We start from the raw sequence: 19422 nt of genomic DNA, 5'->3' as shown, positions 1-19422 counted from the left end.
CATCGGGAAAATGACGGGCTTAGGAATGGAACAGATGAGAGAAACTCACGCTCTCTGTTTTCTCAGCTAAACATTGGGGGGAGAGGAAGGGAATGACAGCGGTTACAAGTGATGAGGAATACAAGGAAAACATGGAACACCAGGGCAACGTGGGGCATGCCCTTCCCCTCTCCACGATGCATGTCAGCATGGCTCCTGGGAAATGGAAAACTGTTCTGTGTTTCAGTTAAGCCTGGACAGCAAAGAAGGTCTCCAGGGCGGCACTAGAAACATAATGAAGCCACAAATGTAAGTTTAGGTTTTCTAGTGACCATGTCAGAAAAGCACAAAGAAACAGATGACACAATTTTTTTTCTTTTAGTCTCTGCTTACTTCTTTTCTTTTTTCTTTTCTTCTCTTCTCCTTTCTTTCTTCTTTTTTTTGGAGGGGTGGGGATTACTCCTCACCTGAGTATATGTTTTCCATTGATTTTTAGAGGGAGTGGAAGGGGGGGGGGGGAAAGAGAAAAAGAGAGAGACAGGGAGAAAGTGAGAGAGACATCAGTGGTTGCCTCCCACACATGCCTCAACCAGGGCTTGGGATCGACCCTGCCCTTGCCCTTGACCAGAAATCAAACCCTTGACCCATTGGTGTGCAGGCCAATGCTCTAACAACTGAGCTCACCGGCCATGGCAGATGGCATTAATCTTAATAATATATTTAAATTAACTCAATTTTAGCATGCAATCAATATAAAATTATTTCTGGGATATTTTATATTTCCTTTCTTTTCCCCCCTTCTTTTTACTTGTAAATTACAGTTAACATTCAATATTATTTTATATTAGTTTTAGGTATACAGCATAGTGGTTAGACATTCATATAAGTGATCCTCTTGTATATAGTTAATACAATATTATTGACTGTGTTTCCTATGCTGTACTTTGATTTTCCATTTATTTTCATACTGAGTCTTTGGAATCCAGTACGAAGCTCATTTATACTTATAGCACACCTCAATCCAGACCAGCCTCACGTCCGATGGTCAGTGGCTAACAGCTACCATAATGGAGGGGCTAAGACTACATGGCAGAAGGTTCCAGATCACCCAGGGGCCTGGGGCTGGAGCTTAGAGGAAGAAGGTGAGCAAAAGCAGGCTTGCCTAGTCCAGGCTCTGGTTAGGTAACCAAAGCACAGAACACGCGTGAGTAAATAAATAGGGGCTGTGTGCTCTGTCCCTGGGCCCTCCTCCCATCACCAGGGAAAGGTCAAGTGCTTTCCCTCTGTGATGGAGTGAAAGGTAACTGGGCAGGAGGCCAGCGCAGGGACAGGGAAAGGCCTGGGCACGGTCTCTGTGTGATTTCTGGGTGTCCACTCTCCCGGTCTCTCTTCCCTTCGCCGGCTCCAACCCTGAATGTGGGTGCCCCTCTCCTCTGCGCTGAGCCTCTTCTCCCCCCACAGGACACACTTCTCGTGGGAGCCTCTTGATGTCTGATCCCAGCTGCGTTCCGCGCATCTCTTCTGTGTCCCCAGAGCACCAGGCTCTCTGCTTCCTAATTGCCTGTCTACTTGCTTGACACCGCCCTCCCCACCTGTGGACTGGGACCGGAGAGAGCACAGCCATTGCCCTGCATGTGCAGACAGAGCCTGGCCACAGTAGATCCTGAGCACACAGTGACTGAACGCTAGGTCTCTGCCCGGCATTATTCTTTGTGGGTATTCTTTCTGGTTATCCACGCAAAAACCTTATTAGTATTTATTTTCAATTCAAGACATGGCAACCAAGGCTTGGGGTGGGGCCACTAAGGGTTGACCTGAGGGGCATACATTTAGGTCCATTTACAGGCCTCACTGTCAACAGGAGTCAGGAAACTTACGTGGGTTCTGCACAGCTGGGCTGTCAGAGCTGTACTTTTCACTGTTCAAGGGCCAAAAGCCAGACTTTGCTGAGGGACATGCTTATGACACCAAGTGCGAAACAGTGGTGATCATCCCTGGGGGGCAAAGTGATGCCTAGGACAGAGTTCCAACCCAGAAGTCCGAACACTAGGAAACAGGTGTGGGATCAGGCTTCGCACCTGTCACGACTACGCTCGTGACAGACAGAGTTTGGAGTTAAGAAGCCTCTGGTAGTCCAGGCTTCCGAATCAGGCAGCGTTGTGACCTGGGTGAGTCCTATGATCTCTCCCAGGCATGGTCCAGCCCTCCTCACTGCCTCTGACTTTCTACAAGAGGGTCCATATCTGTGTTGCTAAAGGTCTCCTAGGAGGTCCTAGTGCTCTGATAGGTTAGAACCAATGGAATAGTGGGGGAACCTGGAGATCCTGAGCTTTAAAAAGAGGGGACACCCTAAGGGGATAGAGGGTGACATGGGAAGCTGCAGAAGATAAAGGCAAACTTGGCTGAGTTGTGATTGTGGTTTGGATGGGGGTGGGGGTTCCCAGAGACTTGCCCCTGGGCCTCTGTGAACCTTCCCACTTAGAAGCCTAATTCTCACCCCTGGTGCCCTTCCCCAATTGCACCCAGCGCTGGTGCCCTTCCCCAATTGCACCTCTTGCTGGCCACTGGGTCCTGGTTTCTGTCTGCTTACCTGTCTCTCCTGCCTTCCAAGTGAGGCCTGGGCAGCTCTGTCCTGCACCTCAATCCCCTGGTTACCCTAGAGGTGAACTCCTAACAGCTTACCCTCAGTTCCCTCCTGGTTATAAGCCTTCATTCCACACGCATTCTGACTCTCCTGCCTCGAGAACTGGGGCAGAATCCTGTGATGCAAACAGCACGGTCTTTCATACCTGAGAGCGAATTCTTACTCATCAGCGAGAATGAATGTAACTTGGAGAAAATGATTACGTAACCTCTGTGGCCCAGCTCTGTCTCCGTGTGTCCATAAAATGGGAACGCTACCTCTTCTTAGGGTTGTTGTGGAGATAACACGAGGCTATGTGTAGCATGTCCTTGGCTTACAGTAGGTGATCGATAAATTTGTGTTGATTAACCAAGAAACTGGATAATCATTACCATCATTATAATGAAGACATTTTCTCTTTTTAATCCTGTTGGGTTTAAATTGGCTTCATTTTGCAGATGCAGAAAATGAGGTTCAGACGAGTGATCAAGACCTCAAGGCACCCTCAGACCCTGGGTTTTCACCTTCCTGTCCCTGGGGGGGGGGGGGGGGGGGGATATGAAAGCTATGGAGCTCCAAGGCTGAGAGCACAGAGCTGGTTCCACAGGACCCACAGGGTGTCAAGTTCAGAAAGAAACAGAAAAGCCAGTGACTCAATGAAGTAGTAACTTCTCTCACACACACACACACACCAAAAGAACAGTTTGCAATCTGGGAGCACTCACACCAAAACATGAGCCCCTGAGGCTGAGAGGGTGGCGGTTTATTCCTCACAGCGATTAGTTGCAATATTAGCATTTTCTTAAGTGGAAGGGAATTGGTTAGAGGTTACCTCATAGCCAAGCTAGGGGACATTGAAGTTTTGCTCATGATTTTGCTCAGAGGCATGAGCAAGAAGTGATCCAGGCCAAGTTAGCCTCACTCGTCCTGCAAAATAAACGAAATTAACTTGTGCTGTATGCCTGGCCCTGCTTGTCTGCTTAGGGAAGACTCAGTCTGGCCTCCGAGGTGTTCGACAGAACTCATACTCGGAAGGCTTGGCTGGCGCATCTGGCCGAGGGGGTCTGTCCCGACGGGCGGCAGGCTCCGATTCTTTGCAAAGGTGCTGGGCTGTGTCATGCTTTTTTTTTTTTTTTAATATATATTTTATTGGTTTTTTACAGAGAGGAAAAGAGAGGGATAGAGAGTTAGAAACATTGATGACAGAGAATCATCGATCAGCTGCCCGCAACTGAAGTACATGCCCTTGACCAGAATCGAACCTGGGACCTTCCAGTCCGCAGGCCGACACTCTATCCACTGAGCCAAACCGGTTTTGGCTGTGCCATATTTTGACGTGTTCTCCTGTGGTATTGAATGTGATGAAATTCCTGCTCATGTCATGGGGGAGCTGAGGGGCCAGGCACATGCTCTGCCTCTGTTGTCCTGTTCCTTTCGGTGCCCGACACGGGGCTGGGCTGCCTGTGGTTATATGTGTCATCTTAGGCTGAAGCTGGGGCAGGGACGGCCACAGGAGAGAGGACAGGGGAGGTGATGGTGTTGGAACTTTCTGGAAAGATCCTAGAGACAGATCTGCTTGTGCTTGTGCTTCTGTGCCCACTGGCCAGGGGCCACATTAAAGGGAGACCTCTAGGAAGATCCAACTGGAGTCAGCAGAACTTGAGAAGGTCACCGGGGACCTGGGGGCAGGGAACGGGCTGGTGCTGGCTCTCTGCCTCCCTTCCCCCACGCCCTGAAGGAGCTTGTGGAGCTGCCTGGCTTCCTGGGTCAAGGGCATGGCGCTGAGGAATTCAGACACATGGTCAGCACTCACTGGACTGGCTCCCTGGGCCTTGGTCGTAGCTGCAGGAATGGTCTCACGTGATTGGCTTTTTGTCCTTCAAATTTATTCAGAACTTAAAACAATGTTCTACCTTCACAGCCCCACCAGGTCACGGAGCTCTTTGTTTTCTGTGTCACTGGGTGCAGGCACCTGGTGGAAGGAGGTGCTCCAGCTGTGGGTGCAGGTTTCTCCCCAAAGTTCAACTCTCACAGCTCTCAGTCCAGCCCAGTGGTGCAGAGGGAAGTGCTCAGGGTTCCAGGGCCCCTTTCTATGCTGCCAGCCTGTCTGTCTCAGAAGGACCAGCCGTCTTTGGGGGAGACACCCGGACTGGAAGCTGTGGATACTGGAAGCTAAGGAGGAGGGGCACACAGCCAACCATGGGCTGAGGGAGAACTGACAGGACTGAGCCAGCCGAAGGGAGTGCGCTGGGATCCAGCAGTGTCTCTGAGGGCCCCTCCAGGCTTTGTCCCCGGTCCCCTTCCTGGAGTGTTGTGCTTGGCTCTCTTGAAAGTCAGACAGCTCGTCTCCTGTCCTCTGCTCAAGAGGCCTCGTGTGCCTGGGCTTCGCCTGCAGCCAGCTCAGCCTCTCTGACAGTCTCAGGGCCTCAGAGAAGCTGGGGAGTCCCAAAGGCCTGGGACCTCTTTGAATGGGAACGTGGAATGCAAAGGGGGGAAGAGGAGGAAAGAAAAGAGGGCAGATGGGCCTGGTGGTATAATTCGTAGATGGGGTCTGGCTGTACTGACATATCCACTGAGAAAGGCCAAGCCTCTAATCTCTCATTACCTGAGTTCAAAATGGTCAGCAGGTAACCTGGACACATGGCAGGTGACCCGATAGCCATCTACACCAGCAGCTACTATTTGAAAGTGAGAGGAGAGCTGGTTATCATGAGATGGAGCACAGAAATGCATGTTGCATTTTTTGACCAGAGGAGAGAATGCAGGAGTATGTTTGAAGGCCTCTGGGAGGGCCCTCTGTGGGATCACCTGGGGTCACAAGGAGAGGACAAATGTCACTGAATATGTTCGGAATGGGGGCAGAAGCATGAAGCTCATAGGATGTGGCAGTAAGATGGCACCTTCCTGATGCCCAAGTCCAGGTCTATGGATACACCAGGCTGGGGTTCACCTGCAAGGAGCCCTGCTTCTTGAGGTGCCCACTTTCCTTGATTCATGGTCCCTTTCTGCAGCCAGCAACGTGGGCTCAGTTCTCACGCTTCCATCTTTCAAGTTCTTTGACTCAGACTCTCCTGGGTCACTCTTCCACTTTAAAGCACCCTCTGATTACCCGGGACCGCCTGAATGACCCAGAGCAAGCTCCCCATCTCATGGTCTATAACCTTAATCCCATCTGCAAAGGCCCTCAGTCACATCAATAACATGTTCCTAACAGGTTCAGCGGAGTAAAAGATGGACATCTTTGGAGAGCCATTATGCTACCTACCAAATTAGGTAAGACCTCAATAAATAAAAACCCTCATGCCTACTGGTTCACTAAAATAAAATAAAACCATTCTATGCTAGCCTCCCCTTTTGTTATTTCTATAAGACAGCCTGTTTTCCTTTCCCAGCCACATTTCTACACAGAGATGTTCCATCCACTGAGCAAAACTGGCTAGGCTCAATCCTCATGCTTACTTGACTCTTTGCAGCATTCGATATTGTGCTCATATCCTTTAAAAATTATTTTTGCACCCAAAACTATATAAAATAAAGTGCATTAATTAAAAAAAAAAACAGACCAATAAGATAGAAAGAAATAATTATTTTTTTAATACTTTTGATTCAAAAATCAAAACAAGCCCAGCCAATGTGGCTCAATGGTTGAGTGTTGACCTATGAACCAAGTGTTCACTGGTTCGATTCCTGGTCAGGGCATATGCCTGGGTTGCAGGCTGGATCCCAGGGGGGAGCATGCAGGAGGAAGCCAATCAATGTTTCTCTCTCATCAATGCTTATATCTCTCCTTCTTCCTCCATTCTCTCTAAAATCAATAAGAACATATTTTAAAAATCAAAATAATACTGACTTTTTCCTACCTCTCCATTTCCTCGTACCCCCTTCAGGTGAGCAGTTTTTGTCTATACTTTAATCAAATACAAGTATATATGACTATAAAATCATATTACATGCTGTCTTAAACAAAAGGTAGCATGTGTTTTACTGGTTTGCATTTAATGATACATTCTGGAGATCTTTTCATTTCTATGCATAGCATGCTTTCTCATTCTTATTACAGCTGCATATGTTTAATTATTTTAGCTAGTTTAACTGACAGTAGAAATTTGGATGATTTCCAGTCTCTTAAAATATTCATTTATACATGAACTCAACCAATACGCCCTAGTTCTGGGGATGTAACTTTTGAACACATGTAACTTATAGCATAGTGGTGGGGTGTATTTGTGACCCATTGCTGCACTATAAATTACCTCAAAACATAGTGGCTTAAAAAAACATGTAGTTTCCTTAGGCCAGGAACCAGGCATGGCTCAGCTGGATCCTCTGGCTTTGGGTCTCTCACATCCTGGCCTGCAGTAATCTCAAGACTCAACTGGTAAGGGTCTGCCTGCAAGCTCACTTTCACTGTTGTTCAACCGAGGCTGTCTGTGGGTTGGATGCCACCTTCAGTTCCTTGTCACATTGGCCTTTCCTGGCTTCATCAGAGCAAGCAAACAGGCAAGGGAGAGCATGCTGGCAATTGAGAGATGCTAGCAAGATGAAAGGCTCAGTCTTTTGTAACTTAATTGTGGAATTGATTCTCCCTCCCTTTTGCTGTATTCTATTAGAAGTGAGTCACTAAGTCTAGTGCAGTGGTCAGCAAACGCATTAGTCAACAGAGCCAAATGTCAACAGTACAATGATGGAAATTTCTTTCTTTTTTTTTTTTTTTTTAATATATTTTATTGATTTTGTACAGAGAGGAAGGAGAGAGAGAGTTAGAAACATCGATGAGAGAGAGTCATCGATCAGCTGCCTCTTGCACACCCCCTACTGGGGATATGCCCGCAACCAAGGTACATGCCCTTGACCGGAATCGAACCCGGGACCCTTCAGTCCCCAAGCCGACGCTCTATCCATTGAGCCAAACCGGTCCCGGCGGAAATTTCTTTTGAGAGCCAAAATTTTTACACGTAAACTTCTTTAAACGCCACTTCTTCAAAATAGATTTGCCCAGGCCATGGTATTTTGTGGAAGAGCCACACTCAAGGGGCCAAAGAGCCGCATGTGGCTCATAAGCCGCGGCTTGCTGACCACTGGTCTAGCCCATACTCAGGAGGAGATTGCAAAGGAGCATTGTTTCCAGGAGGGAGATCCTGTGGCCCATCTTCCAAGTGTGCTGACCCAGGGACACTGAGATGCAAAGCTACCCTGAGTTATATGAGACACTGGAGGCCTGATGCATGAAAATGTGTGCAAGAGCAGGCCTTCCTTCCCCTGGCTGCCAGCACCGCTCCCCTCTGGCACCCGAGACCCAGACTGGCTTCCCTCTGGCCCTGGTTTCGTCAGGAAGGACGTCTGGAAGATGTTTGGTCTAATTAGCATATCACCCTTTTATTTATTTATTTATTTAAATTTTTTTTTATCCTTTTATTTTTATAGATGATGGCAGTACACAGCAGTGTGGGACTAACAAGGGGATGTGGAAGGCTCCTTGGATGAAGGACCACCTACTCAGAGTCCTAAACAGTAAGATGACCGTCAAGCAATGAGATGGAGAATGTTATTTTAAGCAAGGGGACCACTTATGCAAAGGTCTGGAGGCAAGAGAGCTTGGGTTGTTCAAGGGAAAGAAGCTGTGTGTGACTCGGCCTGAAGGTCAGAGAGGGGAGTGCCCTGGAGGAGGCCTAAAAGGAAGCAGATGTCAAAACAACACAGACCCTTTGTGCCAGAGGATGAAGGACAGAGTTTTCCTAAGGAAACGAGAGGCCATTGGAATTTTGAGTAGGGGAGTGACACCATCGGACTTGTGCATTGGAAGATCGTTCTGGCCACGGAGCAGAGCCTGGCTGATGCAATGATGGGTGGGGTGGCGTTTGGTGACAGAGTCCAGTTAGCTTGCAGTCCTTGGCTTCCAGTTTTCCAGCTGAGAGATGAATGAGGCCTAAACAAGGGGATGGAGATGTGAGGTTTCATTAAGGAGACAGAACTTCCTTACATGGAGGTTGGATGGGCTGAGAGGGTAGTGGAAAATAACTGATTCCTACTAGGGCGTCCCAGGGAGGGTGTCCCTCACTGGAAAGGAACGCACGAGAGGAGAAAGTCCATCTGGTATCATCGGCCACGACCTAGTAGTCCAGAACCATCCGTGTTGGACAAAGTGACATGGACACACAAAGGCGTGTCCAGACTGAAGGGGGGTTCTCACCAGTTTGTTCGCAAGGAGAAAAGAACCCTCTTCATAACCGTTATCATTCACGGTGCCCACTTCTCATCCAGGAGCGTGGGCCAGATCATTCTCACCCAACCTGAGTTAAAATCCCCTTTAGAGACTAGCAAAGTACTGATTAGTGTTGCTGTTGGTTGGAACACAGCTCCAAACATTACAGGCCAGATTTCGGTGCCGCAGACAAGGCAAAACCAGGTGAGAGCACCATGCACAGGATCCTGTCTTTACTAGGCAGGCTGATGGGGAGAGCCGAGCCGGCGTCACAGTTCATCAAACCACGGTTTCTCCAGGCTTGTCGCCCTGCTGGTCTGTGGAGCAGCGCCCATGCCTGTTACTCTGGCCTCCACCTCACCTGAGCTCCACCAATGGTCACTGAGTGGATTCATTTTCTAAAAAGGCCCTGAAGCAAAAACTTTAGCAAGGAAGAGTAATTGCCTTTAAGATTCTAGTATGAAGCATAATCATCCAATGAGACCACATATCTGATCTGGGCTTCTGCCCTGAGTTATAAATGAAGTCAAAATTAAACGTAACTATGGAAATAGAAATGTTTTGCCCATGTTAACAGGAACTAACACCTATAAAAAGGAAAAAAAAAAAAAAACCCTTGAGAAATAGTGTTGACTCTAATGTAAAATATGCTCCTAATATGTAAGTTTGGTAATTATTTTCCTTGCTATAGACTTGCCTGAAAAATTAGGTCTGTAGCAAACCTCTCCCCTCCCCCCTTCCCTTACCACCCTGTGAGTACGGCAAAGTTGGGGAATTAAGTCAGAAACCAAGGGTGTGAGGTGTTGGCTAAAAAGCAGATCTAAGAAGGGTATGTTTTCTGTAGGAGATTTTCACCAACAGCTTTACTACAGCGGGCCACTCCTCTTCCTCCACTGATGCGGCTAAAGCACAGATTCTGGGCCAGGCTCCATGGAGTCTGAGAGATGGCACCTTTGTCCCTGGGGAGAGCTGCATTAAAAAGTGTGTATGGCCGAAACCGGTTTGGCTGAGCGGTAGAGCATCGGTTTGCGGACTGAAAGGTCCCGGGTTCGATTCCGGTCAAGGGTACGTACGTTGGTTGCGGGCACATCCCCGGTAGGGGGTGTGCAGGAGGCAGCTGGTTGATGTTTGTCTCTCATCGACATTTCTAGCTCTCTATCTCTCTCCCTTCCTCTCTGTAAAAAAATCAATAAAATATATATTTTTTAAAAAAGTGTGTATGGGGGAGCCTGGGGGGGTGGTGCCCACGGTGTGTGGTCTCACTGGGAGCCCAGGTGCACTGACAGGCATGTCCATTTTAGCCCAGGCGGGGTTGGGGAAGAATGCAGCCAAGGCTCCCTTCCCTCCCAAGGAATGTGTCTGCTCTGGGCTGTCAGGCCCCCCCAAGGATGGCAGGCAAAGAGTCAATTCCATAGGGCTTGTTAGGAGTAGGAATAATTCCCCCTTTACACAGACGCTCCAGCACACGAAAACTGGGGCTTCTCATTGTTCCCCTGGCCTGGACCCAAGGCAGCAGTTTGGATTGATCTTCTTTTTGGATTAACCTGGAATTACTCCCCCTCTGGCTTCACCCACTCACCTCCCGGCACCCTGCGGAGTCGAGGGCCTCAACCCTGTGGGCACAACAGGGTGGATGGTTCTCTGCTGTGTGGGCTGTCTGTTGAACAGCATCCCATCTCCCGAGTCACGATGACTACAGATGTCTCCAGACGGTGCCAAAGCCTTGCACGCTTTGTCAGAGTTTCAAAGTGGAAACTAGCGGCTGGCCTTTGATTGAAGATCGACTTCGGAATAAGGACATGGCCATGGGGTCTAGCAAGTGGTGTGCCGAATGGAGCACGGGAGACTGGCCGTGTGCTCTTTCGGTATCCTTCCCAAGGGATAGTGAGACAGGCTGTGCCGGGGGACCACGTGCCCTGGATTGCAAATGGGCGAGAGGTATACCCTGTGCTCCCCAAAGACCCAGAGCAGGCCCCGCTCAGTGTGGGCACTGAACGGATCATAGTCAAGGACTGGGAATACTGGTGCCGATGTTGCCTTTTTCTCTCGCCAGGGATCGCGTTTTTATGTATAATGTGACATAGCTGGGCGAGGTGACTTCTACGTCCACTTCCAGCTTTGACATCCTCTAGTCCCTGATAACCTCCACTGCTCTTCTTTTTTAAATTGAGGCATATTTGATATAAATCATATTAGTTTCAGATTTATGACAAAATGATGTGATACTTGTATATACTAGTATAGATATAGCAACAACATCACCACAGTGAGTCTAGTTGACATCTGGCACCACACATCATTACAGATTTTTTTTCCCTTGTGACAAGAACTTTTAAAATGAACTCTCTTAGCAACTTCCAAATATCCTGGTGTTAACTAGAGCCATCACATGGTACATTTTATACCCGTGGCTTGTTTCATTTATACATTTTGTCTCCCTTCACCCATTTTGCTCCCACACTCCCACACTCCCGCCTCTGGCAACCACCAATCTCTTCTCTGTATCTATGAGCTTGGTGTGTGTTTTTTTCTTAGATTCTACATGCAAATGAGAGTATATGGTATTTGTCTTTCTCTATCTGACTTATTTCACTATGCATAATACCCTCAAAGTCTAAATGGCTAGATTTAAATATTTTTATTATATGTATAAAAATGCAATTTTTAAATATATATATAAATATCCTATATAATAAAAAGCTAATATGCAAATTGTCCCCTCAACTGGGAGTTGGACCAGGGGGCGGGAAAGGCTGGACAACTGCCCACAGCCCCTCCCCAAGCTAGCCCTGCCCCCCTACCCCTTACCCTGATCAGGGGCAGGGCTGACCCACCAACTGCCCACAGCCCCTCCCAATGGCTGGCTGCAGCCCCTTCCTCTGGTTGGCTTGGCCCAAATGGCCCCACCCATGCACAAATTTGTGCACCAGGCCTCTAGTATATTTATATTTAATCTTTCATCTTTGAGGGCCCAAGTTATTTCCATGTCTTGACTATTGTAAATAATGCTGCAATGAACATGGAGTTTCCATATCTATTGAAGTTAGTGTTTTCATTTTCTCTGGATAAATACCCAGAAGTAGAATTGCTACATCATATGGTAGTTCTATTTTTAAATTTTTAGTTTCCAGTAGTGGCTGCACCACTCACTGTACATTCCCACCCACAGTACCCTAGTGCTCCCTTTTCTCCTTATCCTTGTTGTCGCTTATCTTTTTTATAATAGCCATTGTAATAGCTGCGAGGTAGGACCTCACTGTGGTGTCGATTGCGTTTCCCTGATGATTAGTGACCCTGAGCATTTCTCATGTCCCTGTGTCTGCTGGCCACAGTTCTGACTGTGAGCACACAGAAGACAGTATAGGCAGACGGTGTCCTGCAGGAACTCACATTCTGGGTGCATCAACCATGAAGGGTCCAGACTCCAGGAATCTGGTGTAGGCCATGGTTTCCTCTCTATGACACCGAAAGCACAAGTAAAAAAAAAAAGAAAAGATAGATATTTTGGACATCATTAAAATTAAATTCTTTTGTGCTTCAAAAAATACTATAAAGACAGTGAAAAGACGGCCCACTGAACAGGAGAACTATTTCCCCACAAAAACGTGTGCATGAATGTTCATAGCAGCATTCTGCCTAATAGCCAAAAAGTGGCAATAAACCAAAAGCTCATCAGCCGATGAATGGATAAATTTACAAAATGTGAAATAGACAAAAATAGGATGCCGTTCAGCCTTTAGGAAAAGGAGTGAAGCGCTGCTACATGCTACAGCACGGATGAGCTCTAAAAACATTATGCTACGTGTAAGAAGCCAGACACAAAGGGCCGCATGTCGCGTGATTCCATTAACATGTAATGTTCAGAACAGGCCGATTCAGAGAGACAGAAAGCAGACCAGTGGTTGCTGGGGCTGGGGGAATGGCTGGCAATGAATACAAAGTTTCTTTCTGTACTGACAAAAATGTTCTGGAATAAAACGAGAGAGAGAGAGAGAGAGAGAGAGAGAGAGAGAGAGAGAGAGAGAGAGAGAGAGAGAGAGAGAGAGAGAGAGAGATGATGGTTGTACAACCCTGTGAATATATTAAAAATCTGACCTGTGTACGTCAAAAGGATGAATTTTGTGCTATGTGAATTATACCTCAATTAGAAAAACGTAGCTGTCAAGTGGCACTTCCGTCTCCCTGCCTGCCACACCTCTCCATTCCTTCCTTAGTTTTTAGCATCTGCGTTACTTTAAGCCAAGTGATCCTATTCTGTACTTTGCAGTTGATAATTTAAAAAAAAATATATTTTATTGATTTTTTTACAGAGAGGAAGAGAGAGGGATAGAGAGTTAGAAACATCGATAAGAGAGAATCATCGATCAGCTGCCTCTAGCACACCCCCTACTGGGGATGTGCCCGCAACCAAGGTACATGCCCTTGACCAGAATCGAACCTGGGGCCTTTCAGTTCGCAGGCCGATGCTCTATCCATTGAGCCAAACCGGTTTTGGCTGCAGTTGATAATTTTTATTGCAGCAGAAACGGTGTGGCTCCTACATTTCCACTTATTGTTTTAGCTCATCTTTCTGTGGATGAAGAAAAGGGGCCACATACTAACACGCCTGGCAAGCTCAGGGGAGGCCTGCCTGGTGGGCCTTGTAAACTCAGAGAGCAAAAGGGATCACATAGGATGGTTTGAACATAAAAACCCCTGACTAAAAGCCAGTCACAACGGGTAGCCACATTCTAGGCCTGTAGCTTCCTTGACAAAGGTCAGTGTTTATTTTTTGCATCTAAGATAACATACCTTTGCCATGTCAGAGTCATCTTTTTTCCAGACCCTTGAAGGCACACCCCACACCAGCGTATGAGACCACAGTGCCCCCTCATTGTTATCTTGTCCCTCCAGTACCATCTCTGAGTGTGTAAATTTTTTTGCAGTACATGCAAGCAAGCAGGGGGTCAACCTTCCCCACCCCACCACTCTTTAAAGGAGGCTCCTCAAAGGTGCTGACAGCAATATTCATAGCGGGGACCACAGGCACTGGGCTGCCGATTCCGGCCTGCTCCCTGCCTGGAGCCATGCTGGTTTCAGCTGGGTTTTCCAGTGAGGGAGCTCAGACCCGTTGGTTCTGAATGGTGCCAGAGACCCATCACCTAGACCTCAACCCCTGCTCCACAGGCTGTGTTTCCTAAACTGCTCGAAGCTTTGCTTCATTGTTCCACGAGTCCACACACATTTGCTTTTCAGCAGAGTCTGGCACAGAGATTCTTGTCTCAGGGACAGATGTCACCAAGATTTGATTACACTTGAGAAAATTACAGTTGCCTAAAAAGTGTCCAATTTTCTTCTTATTTTTTAATCTTCACAGGAGGATTTTTAAAAATTGATTTGAGAGAGAGAAACATTGATGTGAAAGAGAAACATTGATTGTTTACCTTCTGTACATACACCGCCTTGGAATTAAACCCAAAACCTTTTTGGGATACAGGACGACACTCAACCAACCGAGCCACCCAGCCTGGGCTAAAGTGTCCAATCTAAATGTAATGCTACAAAGGACAGAATCAAACTGTCTCCTCCTCTGGTTCCTCCCGAGGGCTGTGCGGTTGAGTCTGTTCCAGGCCTGTCTCCTCGTTTCTGGTGATTTGATGGCAATCTTTGGTGTGTTTTGGCTTGTAGTCATATCACCCTGACATCTACCTTCCCATTCACCTGGTGTTCTCCTTGTCTGTCCTCTGATGACATTACTGCCTGGGGTCTTTGTGTTTGCTGGTGATTTCAGCCATCTGAGGCTGCTTAACAGATCACACGAAAACATAATGGCTTAAAGCAATAATGATCATCTCTTATCTCTGTGACTTCTGTGGGAGGGGAAGCGAGGAGTGGTTTGGCTGGCTGGTTCTGACTCATGGCACTTCCTCATGTTCCAGTCAGATGTTGGTGGGCTGAGTCCTCTGAGGCTTCTTCCCAGGGGACTCGCTCACATGGCTGAGGGTTCGGTGGCAGGAGGCTTCAGTTCCTTGCTGTAGGCACCTCACATGGGAGAAGGAAGGGGAGCTGTGGGATGCTTGTCAGGCCCCCCTCCACCCCTGAAAATTAGGGCACTCTGACTGAGCAGAAGGGTTGTCAGGGTCAAAAGAGACCCCAGATGTGAAAGATATGTGTGTGTTTTTTCATGGTGGTGCTAAAAGTATAACCATAATAACAGAGATCAGATCATACATTGTGTTAACTTATTTGACATCCTCAACACTTCAGAGGAGATAAAGGGGAAAAAAATTAATTCTAGGGCAGTCAGAATAAGAATATTAAAGCTATCATGTAATGAATATTTTTATGTATAAGGTGCTATACCTATATTACAGAGATATGTAAATACCTATTTATGTGTGATAAGCTCTTTACATATATGATTTCCCTTAATGCTTACCCATGAACTAGTAGTAATTGTCATCACCTTTTTAAGGGGAGGAATTGAATGCCTGAATTTAGATTTCAAATGAGCCTTCCAGAGGCCAAGTGAGTAGGGCATATAGTCACAGGGAAGCCCCCTCACCCCAGCCTGGCCTCCCTCAGGACCTGCCTCCATGGTTCTGGAAGTTAGAGAGCAGGCTCTCTAGCCTGCAGCAACCAGGTGGTGGGTTAGTGCTGAGTAGGCAGGGTGCATGGTAAGAAGGGATGATGAATAGCACAACAGTGGGGCAGTGGCAGCAGGTCTAGAAAAACAGGTCTAATGACCGAAAAAGCAGAGTGGGTTGGGCCAATTAGCATAGAGGCCCATTCATGTCATCAACCCTGAGGCTAGCCCTGTGTCATGGACTAGGGCAAGAATATATGTTCAATAGAATGGTCTTGACTCATCAAGAGTAGTCTAACTTATGCTGAACATATTTTATCCTATTTAATAAAGATCTAATATGCTAATTAGACTGGACAGTGGAACAACCTTTCAGAATGACCAGTGGGTTGGTGGACGGATCTGTGGAACCATGAAACAGCCGGCCGAGAGGCAGCTGGGGTTGTGAAGGCCTACCCTTGCACGAATTTCATGCACCAGGCCTCTAGTTTTAAAATGTAGGAACATGTTACATTCATTGAGAAGTCTCCTGAAAGCTGGTTTGAACATAGAGGATAAAGAAAGAATGAAGGCTGGAGGCCTAGGAGGATGGAGGAGTACCAGCAGGGGAAATAGTGCAATCATGAGGGTGGGGGAGGCACTTGAATTGAGCCTCCAAGTTTTGCCAAGGGTTCTCCTTGACTATTTAATCTGCTGCCTGCCCTACCTTCCTGCCTTCTCTTGTGCCTCCTGGATGACTTGGAGCTGTGGGACCTTGGGCCATGATGTCCTCCAGTCAATACTTTGGGCTTTTTTGGTTCAGCTCTGGGACCCAAGTTGTGCTCCCTCCTCCCTATAGCACCACTCAATCCAGTTCCATTTCCCAGGAAATCCCCAGGGCCAAGCCAGCCCTATTGTTTGAGAACTGAGTGATTTATGGGACTAGTAATCTTGTGAGAACTAAATGAGGTGATGCATGCAAAGTTGTTAGCACCGTGTCTGCCATGTAGTAAGTAGCCACTAAAAATGAATTATTATTATTTCCAGGGGGGTAAAGATTAGCATTCGAGACTGTACTGAGCAGATAGAGCTAAAGTGATTGTGCCCTTGTTGGAGGTAAAGAAGTTGGGTAGCGAGGAGAGAAGGTGATACTAAGATGAATGTATTCTGAAATCAGACATAGAGAAGCTGGGTGGCATAATTTGATGCCTATGACTAGAAACTGAAGTTTATGTTCTCATGCTTATGTTGCTTACGCCATAGACTTGAATGAACCAGCCTCATCCTCCTAATCGTGAATCAGTATGATACCATCTAACTCCTAGGGTGAAATGGGAACTGGAATGTCTGGGAATCCAAGAGCTTGAAGATCTAAGAGGAGATTTGTAGGGTATGTGTCCCCTCTTGTCTTGTCCACAACGAGCCTAGACTTGATCTGAGATCTAAGAATGAAGGCGATCTTACTTCATGTAGCCAGCAGAGGCCTGAAGACAAGCCAAAAACGTACATGGGATACTAGGACTTGGGGATAGTAAGACTTTGTATGGGACGAGAGCAGTGCTATTGAATGAAACTGGTAAATCAGAGGCTTTGGGGCTTAGGAACTCAGTTGACATTTCAGGAAAACTGCTATAACAAAACCCTGGTAGCCTTCCACAAAAGCAGGAGCTAACTGTGAGTTAGCCAGGGTTCTCCAGAGAAATAGGACCAATAGGATGATTTATAATTCTACCTCTGTCTGTCTATCTATCATCTATCTATCTATCTATCTATCTATCCATCCATCCACCCACCTATTCTCTCATTCATCTTTATATTGAGAGATTTATTTATTTATTTATTTATTTAATAAATATTTTTTATTGATTTTTTACAGAGAGGAAGGGAGAGAAATAGACAGTTAGAAACATCGATGAGAGAGAAAAATCCATCAGCTGCCTTCTGCACACCCTCCACTGGAATGTGCCCACAACCAAGGTACATGACCTTGACCGGAATCAAACTTGGGACCCTTCAGTCCTCAGGCCGTCACTCTATCCACTATGCCAAACTGGTTAGGGTGAGATACTTATTTTTAAGGAATTAGCTCATGTAATTGTGGAGGCTGTTTGATTTCAAAATCTACAGAGCAGATCGGCGAGCTATTAGTAGATCCAGGGAAGAGTTTAAGTCCAAGTTCAAAGGCAGTCTTCAGGCAGAATTTCCTCTTGCGTGGGGAAGATCCATCCTTGTTCTATTAGGGCCTTCAACTGATTGAGGCCCACCTACATTATGGAAGGTAATCTACTTTACTTATAATTTACCAATTGAAATGTTAAATTAATTAAAAACATCTTCAGAGAAATATCTAGAATAATGCTTGACCAACTAACTACCTGAGCATTGGGGCCCTGCCAAGGTAGGCACATAAATTATTGATCACAAACTTAAAGATGCAAGGCTGAGACTATTGGTCCGTGGAAGGACTTGACTGGAAACTGATGGGCTTTCAGGGGACCGATGTGTAGACCTTCCCTGGGAGGAAGGTAGGAGCACGTTTCCTGGGCCAGATTTTAGTGTCCCACCTCTTGCACATCCAAGTTTGTGTTCTTTCCTTTTGCCATAGGATGCAGAAAGAAACCTGAATTTGCTCAGTAAATTGCCCATAAAGTTTCCATCTGTTAATCCAGAACTTGAAAAGTATAGGCCCATTGAGGTAATCTGGCCACTTGGCATCAAGGTATTTGGAACAGATTTTCTCTGCCAATGCAACTCTTGGCAACCATCGTACAATAATTTTATGCTTATGTCCTGCCCAACTGTGAATAATGTAGTCAGTGTTATGAACCCATGAATTGAAACCCTGGTGCTAAGACTGCTCACTGCCCAGCTCCCAAGCCTAGGAAAAGGAGCCTTTCTTTGGGGTAGACATAGGGGAACATTCTTTATTTAAAAATATATTTTATTCATTTTCCACAAAGAGGAAGGAAGAGGGATAGAGAGCCAGAAATGTCCATGAGAGAGAATCATCGACCAGCTGTCTCCTGCACACACCCTGCCGGGGATGTGCCCGCAACCAATGTACATGCCCTTGACTGGAATCAAATCTGGGACCCTTCAGTCCACAGACCAACGCTCTATCCACTGAGCCAAACCGGTTTCGGCAGGGGAACATTCTTAATAATTATACTTGCAGGGCTGAGGACGGAAACATTGCCAGTAGATGGCAACATCATATGAACTCCTCAAGAGGTTCTCATGACCTTATAACCCCTGCAACCGAGCTTGAAATGACCTCCAGTGTCACCTGAGAGCCCGAGGAGCCAGGCAGGCAGTTCTATGGTGGGCAGGTTCTTAGCTAATGATGAAGTCCCGCAAGAAGGGTGAAAGCGGCAGGTGAAACACACTGGTCATGAACATGCGATCGCTTTAGGAGCCAGTCATGTAGCTTGGAGAATAGCAGCAAGCACACAGGTTCAGCAAATGGTCATTTCAGTGAATACAGAGACTCGGCTTCGAGTTAGATCCTTCAGTCTGAAGTTCGCCAAGCAATGAGGAACAACCCCTTTCCCACCAACCCCTTCACCAAACACACCCAAAAGGCTTGACTGGCCACTGGGAATCCCTCCTTCCAGGCTTGTGTGAGGGGCAGGCCTGCCCTCAGCACTGATGGACATTCCACTAGATCAAGCATTTATGGGGAAGAGTGACAGGGCGACCCGAGGGCCAGGGATCATTGTAACAACATGCTGTGCAGAATCAGAAGGTGTGCTGCACAGCCTTCATGCTCTCTTCCCACTGCTTCCTCTACAAACCGGTGATACAGTTCTGTATTAATATACTCCAAGGGCTGGTTTTCATATAAAGAACCAGGGAAACAATTCTGCTTCCTACACATATTCTACCAGGACAAAGAACTCTTGCATGCTTTATAAATATTAGCACATTTTGCAATTAGTCAACTGTTTCCTTGATTACAAATGTCGATCAAAGTGACTAATGAAATCTGTAAAAGAAAGGGGCTGAGTGTTTTTGGTCATGAATAAAAGCAGATGTGGTATTTGGCCTGAGAAGGGACAGGCCTTTGGGTTGGTG

General features: G+C 46.8%; 1 protein-coding gene across 1 annotated transcript in view; it reads right to left on the bottom strand.

Moving 5' to 3' along the window:
- The window catches only part of DYM (dymeclin), a 319690-nt gene extending 303945 nt beyond the window's left edge, over positions 1-15745 (bottom strand). The window contains exon 1 of the mRNA XM_084888932.1: positions 15736-15745. The gene's annotated coding sequence lies outside the window, so the exon portion shown is untranslated. The remainder of the gene's footprint in view (positions 1-15735) is intronic.
- Between the last annotated feature and the right edge of the window lie 3677 nt (positions 15746-19422).

Source organism: Pipistrellus hanaki, assembly GCF_964339955.1.
Source record: "Pipistrellus hanaki genome assembly, chromosome: 6".
In the NCBI taxonomy this organism is placed as follows: domain Eukaryota; kingdom Metazoa; phylum Chordata; class Mammalia; order Chiroptera; family Vespertilionidae; genus Pipistrellus; species Pipistrellus hanaki.
This window is presented reverse-complemented; position numbering and strand designations above follow the sequence as displayed.